The following is a 6,038-nucleotide window of genomic DNA, read 5'->3' on the forward strand; positions in this document are numbered from 1 at the left end:
TTCTTCTCCCACCAGCGCCTTAATACTTACTTTTTTGTGCTTACATTTCTGCATCCTTTCTCTTCCAATGTGTCACAGAATACTTCCATGTGGCATAAATGATATGGAGAACTGCCTCAAGGAATGTGATCAGTGGGTTTTCAAAAGTAAACCTTTAAATCAGATATTGATAAGATGTGACTATATCTCCAACAAATAGAACAAATCAAGCAAATTTTGTAGTTTTGCATGTTGACTCATGTTGAAGGCAGTGAAATAAATAAACTCCAGTTGTGGCCTGAGGGATAGGACGGACAAAAATAGAAAATTATTACTGGAAAGGACAACAACGTAATTTAAAATGGTTAGCAAGTGTCTGGAGTGTGTGTATCAGCGATTGTGCTGACTGTGGAAGTGGGGCAAAAGTGTTATTGGTTGTATTTGAACATTTGAATAAAACGTGATCATTCGGAGGGGACTTTGATGTTTGTTTCAAAGTGAAGTCTGACGACAACACAGGACTAGTTTGCGTCTCGGTTTCCACAACAGCATCACACTCAACAACGTGCCACAGAGGCAGATGCTCCTGGACTTCGACCATCTCAGAGCCCAAAAAAGCCACAGTTGTTCCAGCAGCAACATTTGGGAATCGGAGCAAAAGAAAAAAATCCATCTTTAAAACAGACTCCATGCCTAGAAACAAACTCTGTTTGAGAAAATACACAGCGCACAACAAAGTATTACATTACTTCAACATTTGGAAAATATTGCAGTCATCCAGATAAGTTTATTGTTTGAGAAACAACCAACTACTTTACCCCCCTAAACACATGTCATGTTGTAATATGTTGAACTCCTGGAGTTAGAACGATCTTCACTGGTTGCCTCTCAGAACAAAACAACATCACCATGTTTTGGCTTTGATATATGAATATTTCCCCTTTTTTTAACACGTTTTTGTCATTTTCTGTCATTAAAACCACAATTCATTGGTTTCTCCCACTCTCACTCAAGTGCAAAATCAGTAAATTGTTTGACTTTTATCATGATAATTATCATTATTGCCTGATTTGAAACCTTTGATAACCTCGTAACCTTTTTGGTCATATCATCCAGGCAAGTTTGAGAGCTAGAAGATATAAATGAAAGAGATAAATTGATCACAAACAACTGACGTATGAAAAATAAGGTTCAAAATCACACAAAATCATTGTCTTATTTGAAATTGTTTAATCATGATAACCATAGCGACTCTTGGTAAGCTAACAGGCTAACAAGGGTCATCTTTATCTGTTATCTACGTCTATATAACTATCTACATTATTTGCTATGGACATTCATGGCTACTGACGTATATACGGACAGAACATTACACCATAGATTGTGATATTTTGAAAATCAGGTCGTCTTTTGGCCTTCTTATTTTATGCTGTTTATGTGTGCAAAAATACCATGTAGTTATCGCTAACAATGGTTAGCCCAATATATGTTTGCGACTCCTCAACTCGGGGGTGACGTTGATCCCAGGTCCAACGTCCAAGGTCTGATGTAAATGGAAGGTGGATGGAAGTAGCAGTTAGCCACCAGGGGGGCGATTCCATTGGTTTTAAAGAGAACTCCATTTGAATGGAAGTCTATGAGTTTCTACTTCTTATTCGATTTAAAATGAGGAGATAATGCTCTCAATCGGTAGGAGCCTGTTTGCAGGTGGAGCCTCTGAACTGAAAAAATGCACTGGTCAAATTGCAAATCAATGGAAGCGCATTTGTGCAAATAAAAAATATAAATATTAAGTCATATATGTGAAAATATTGCATATTTATGACTTTCGAATATTTTAGTAGAGTATTGTAGAGTCATTTGTAGTGAATGTCAATGAAACATATTCCCACCGGTATTCCCAACTTGGGTTTAAACAGTTTTTTGACTAATGTAAATGGAGAATAAGAGTGCGAGAGTGACAGAACAACTCTGGCAAAGTCAGCTGGAGTAACTTGCCCATGAGGCATACTTTTATTCACAGTCATCACATGCATCAAGAGGTCTGGGCTTTGCTTTCAGGGACTAATTAGTCAATCTAAAATGAATAAAAGAGAAAAAAAAACAAAAAACAAAAACAATCAGCTATTGCTCCTGTACTGGGCTTGTTTGTGTCCTGGCTGTGCCTTTAAAACCCCCTGTCCTCTGTGATGGCCAGCGTGGGAGAGACCACTAATGAGCACCATTTGGACCTTTCATTTACAACACATGCTGCTTAATAGCCCACGACAATAGTTTTTACGGCTCCTCGGGCCACTCTTGCTGAAGTGGCTCTCTAATGGAAACACTATACAACCTCTCTAGATGACCACTTTGGCCACAGCTTGCTAATTATAGAGAGGAGCCACAGCTGGACGACTCGGCTCGCTTGAACGTCACTATTAGAGGGGACTGCGTTTGCCCCAAAGTGAAATTTGTGTCGGCGAATGAAAACAGGTAAAAGCATGATTTCACTCTGCAAACAAAAGTGGGAGTGTGGCTCTAATATCGGCCCAGGTGTTTGAACTCCACTGGGGCAACATAAAAATAGTCGCTCTTGACTAGAATTGGCCACCAAACAGCGCAGTGTTAACACGCTAAGGCACACGGAGGTTAACCTCAGTTTGCGAGGGGGGCAAAATCTGCTCAATTACACTTTTATTTTTTTATAATGTTTTTCTGGTAATTTTTAGTTTTCATGACTTCGCCTACAGCGTCGAGCTTAACCATAATTACTCACATCTTGACTCGTGCGTTGAGGCTTTATTGCCAAAGATGGAGACAAATTAAAAAAGCAGCATCTCACACCAAAGAGGACATGAAGCACTGAAGATGAGGTCGGGGGGAGGACAAGGGGGCTTTCTCGTCACCACTTTAAAGCAAATCAACGTATGCACAGACCCCCGACAGCTTCCAACGCACAGTGAAGTTTTGTATTATGTATAACTTGTTTTCGGTGCTGTTTATGTCCTTTCCAACACATTTAGCCTAACAAATATCATTGTTTCCACATCAAAATTGTACAAACATAAAACATATGAGCAATGAAGGAATGAGAATGTGTTTTTAAATAAATATGCAGTGTTGCAGAACAAATTCAAAATGCATGAAACCATAGGAAATAGCAAAATTAGCTGCATCATTAAAAATTCTCCCTAATGCATGTAATAATATAATATTTATTTCATACTTAAGTGAACCATAAAACAGCCTTTTTCAACTGGAAACTGAAGTTTGTGTCACTGTCTAAACTGCTCACTCCCCCACACTAAAGTCCATAGAGAAAATGAACGATTTTAGCTCACAGGGACACAGAAGGTGATGTTTGGTAAGTCTGTGTCACTCAGGTTGAGCTGACAGAAGGATTTCAAAGCTCACAAAATATCATATTTATCATAATAGAGGCTCAATAGCTCCTGTGTGCTATGTTAGTAAACTATTGTGTTCTTTACAAACCCCAAACAGAAGCAGAATAACAACAAAAACAAACGTCGCCTAAACTCACACACTGCAGCTTTAAATAATAACGCAGTTTTATACGCATAATGGAGAACATTACATCCTTTTATTGGACTTTTACTTGTGTGAAAGACCTCAGGACTTCGTCCAGCACTAGCCCTCCTAATAACCTGACAGAGAACGAGTATATATGCCAGCCTCCCACTTTTCCCACTTGGACTCTTTTGAACCGATCCAGATCACAGTGAGGCCTTTCATGCCTTGGCTGTTGATCCACACGTACAGGAGTCCGCCCAGACACAAGCTGGTTCCTTTTAAACAGAGATTTACAGCTATAAGGAGCTGCAACTGGAACATATTACCATATTCACGTCCTTGACCGGACATTAAATGGAAGTTAAAAAATTCTTCTTCTTCTTTTTTCTTTTTTTTTAAAAAAAGTAAATGTGCTGCTATTTTCAAATGATTGTCTTTCTTCATGTTCTCTCCGGTGTTGCCTGTGAACACGAGCTGAGAGCCAAGTCGAAACAGCAGCAGAAGAAGAAGAAGAAGACGAAGAGCAGTGCGGAGCTGTTTCTGACCGCAGACACTGCTGCACATTTTGTCTCTTACTTTTTTTTTTTAAAATGCATTATTGTCAAAAGGTTACTAGGGTGTTTGTGACTTCCGTTGACCTCTGTTGGCAGCCTGTGGTAACTGCAGCAGTTTGAAATGAACTGGCACATGATGGTAACAAATAAATAAATACAAAAAAAGGCCTTTAAAACAGTGAATCAGTGCTTAATATATAGAGGGTAAATATGATTCAAATGTAATAGAAATCTGTATAATGCAGCAGTGGAAGACATATGCAAATTAAATGTTCAAATCAAATTAATCAAATTTTGATCTTTATCTTATTTTATTACTTTTTTTATTATGTTTATTATTCTATTTTATTGCTTATTATCACTTTTTGCACCCTTTTGAATTGTGGGATCAATAAATCCGACTGTAACTGAATGTAATCTAAACCCTATAATGTGTAAATGTAAATGATACAAATGAAGAGAACTAAGTGAAGTGAATGTATAAAATACATAATCAAATGGATTTTTATTGCCTAGAAATACATGTATTTGATTAGGACCTGCATAAATAATTCAGAAATGTATTCGTTTCATGCATGTACCTTATTTGTTTGTGCTTTCTCGTTGTATAACTATGCTTTTATGGATTTATCTCAGCGTATTAAGGCAGCAATTATCCGTGAAAAAGTCATTTTTAAGTCTTAGTCACCGTCTCCTGCTGAGCAGCTGAACATGTCAGTAAGTGGAGGAGTGAGTGTTGAAGTTCCAGTAAATGTGGATGATTTTTGTTCCAAATCAGGCCAGTAAATGAAGTCCATGAGCGATTATGTCCATATTATTGTTAGAATTATTCAGCTGTTGGTGCACTGCAAAAAATGTCTTTCTAAGAAAGTAAAAATAAGCTTAATTTCTGAGAAATTGTTCTTGTTTTATTGTTTTTTGCCTATTTTGGCAACAAGCAGATTTTGCACGAGAAAAATAAACTCATTTGAAGAAAAAATAATATTTAACTTTGACTTAATAATATTTTACAGCTTTAATTAGCTGAAAAGCTGAAATTCCCTATCACAGATTGGTGTGTGTGCAAATATGAGGAACTCTAAGGTATAAAGTCAGAAATACTTATTTTAAGTCAACATTTCCTATATGACAGTATTGTAATAACCACAACTTTAAATTTTGGCCTGTTTTTCCTTGTTTTAAGGACAGATTTATGTTAAAAACAAGAATATTTGAATGAATCTAAGAATATTTGGCTTATTTTTCTGGTCGTGCTGTTTAGTATTAGCCACCATGTATATGGTTCTCATTTAACAAATCCACATGGTGGGAAATCGGGCAATGGATTTGTCATTAAAGCTGAGCATAAATCAAACAAATTATGAGAAATTAAGAAAGGGTCTCATGCATATGATCCATGTGTACGACTGCCACACACTGAGACGACATGATGTGATTCTGTCCACCTCCGCATGACTCACTCATTCACCAGGCTGTACAAATTCAAAACAATCAACTTCCCCCCCAAAATGCCTGGGAAAGGGGGGGGAGATTTACATGTTTATTAGCTGTTAAATATCCCGTTTAGGGCGTCTTTTATCAGTTTGCCTCAGTGATGTCGTCGTTTCCCGTGAGCGCGGCGCGTGGCGTGCCGATACGCGCCACTTTTGCAACCCTTGAAATTAGCATTGTGCCTTCTCCATTCCTGGTGTGGAGCGACTTGTTTTGTGGACTCAGACGTATAGATGGCAGAAAGCAAGCCATTCATTGCGGCAGGATGTGGCTTTGCCCTCATGTCAGGCATGTTTTGACTGGGAGCCGGGGAATCAGATTACCTCATATTTCATTCAGCAGTCTGCGAGGCATTAATCATCGCGTTAAATCCAGACACTTTTATAGCGTTTGGTTGTGAGACTGCTTATAGCGCACATAACTCTGTGATGCCGAGCGCTTAAGGACCAAAAATGTCCAACTTAACAAGCAGGGCCGCGCACAGCTGCGCCGCCACCGCTT

This window comes from Solea senegalensis, linkage group LG5 (genome assembly GCF_019176455.1).
Source record: "Solea senegalensis isolate Sse05_10M linkage group LG5, IFAPA_SoseM_1, whole genome shotgun sequence".
NCBI lineage: Eukaryota > Metazoa > Chordata > Actinopteri > Pleuronectiformes > Soleidae > Solea > Solea senegalensis.